Raw genomic sequence first — 928 nt, 5'->3', positions numbered from 1 at the left:
CCATTATGCTGCCACTGAACACTCCACTTTATCACACACCTTCTCTGCCAACATGAAGAGTTTGGATTACAAAGCAAATAGGCTGCCCCACTATCCCTCCGAGGGCCTCATCCCTACTGATACCGCTTGTTTGAGTCATGCTCTGCTTAGTACCAGCCTAAGGCTTAGCACTCCTCATCCTTTGCATCACAGATCTGCTCAAATCGATGTTCAGATATCATCGTGCTGCTGCCCAAATAAAGACAGACCAAAGGTTTTTATGCACAAACCAACTGGTAGCCTCCAACACAGAAAGATTCACTGGTGCTCTCCCCTAAGCTATGAAGAGAAACAGAGATGGAAAACCAGAGCTTTTAATCAATTAGAATATATATAAAAACAAAAATATGTGTTTGCATGCGCCGATGCTACATGATATGATGTATGGTAGGGTGTGGGAGGACACAATGCTGCCACGGAACACTCCACTTTATCACACACCTTCTCTGCCAACATGAAGAGTTTGGATTACAAAGCAAATAGGCTGCCCCACTATCCCTCCGAGGGCCTCATCCCTACTGATACCGCTTGAGTCATGCTCTGCTTAGTACCAGTCTAAGGCTTAGCACTCCTCATCCTTTGCATCACAGATCTGCTCAAATCGATGTTCAGATATCATCGTGCTGCTGCCCAAATAAAGACAGACCAAAGGTTTTTATGCACAAACCAACTGGTAGCCTCCAACACAGAAAGATTCACTGGTGCTCTCCCCTAAGCTATGAAGAGAAACAGAGATGGAAAACCACAGCTTTTAATCAATTAGAATATATATAAAAACAAAAAAATGTGTTTGCATGCACCGATGCTACATGATATGATGTATGGTCGGGTGTGGGAGGACACATGAACAGGATGATTACAGGGAACCTATCATACAGAGGTCAGTGGG

This window comes from Myotis brandtii, unplaced genomic scaffold (genome assembly GCF_000412655.1).
Source record: "Myotis brandtii unplaced genomic scaffold, ASM41265v1 scaffold756, whole genome shotgun sequence".
NCBI lineage: Eukaryota > Metazoa > Chordata > Mammalia > Chiroptera > Vespertilionidae > Myotis > Myotis brandtii.
This window is presented reverse-complemented; position numbering follows the sequence as displayed.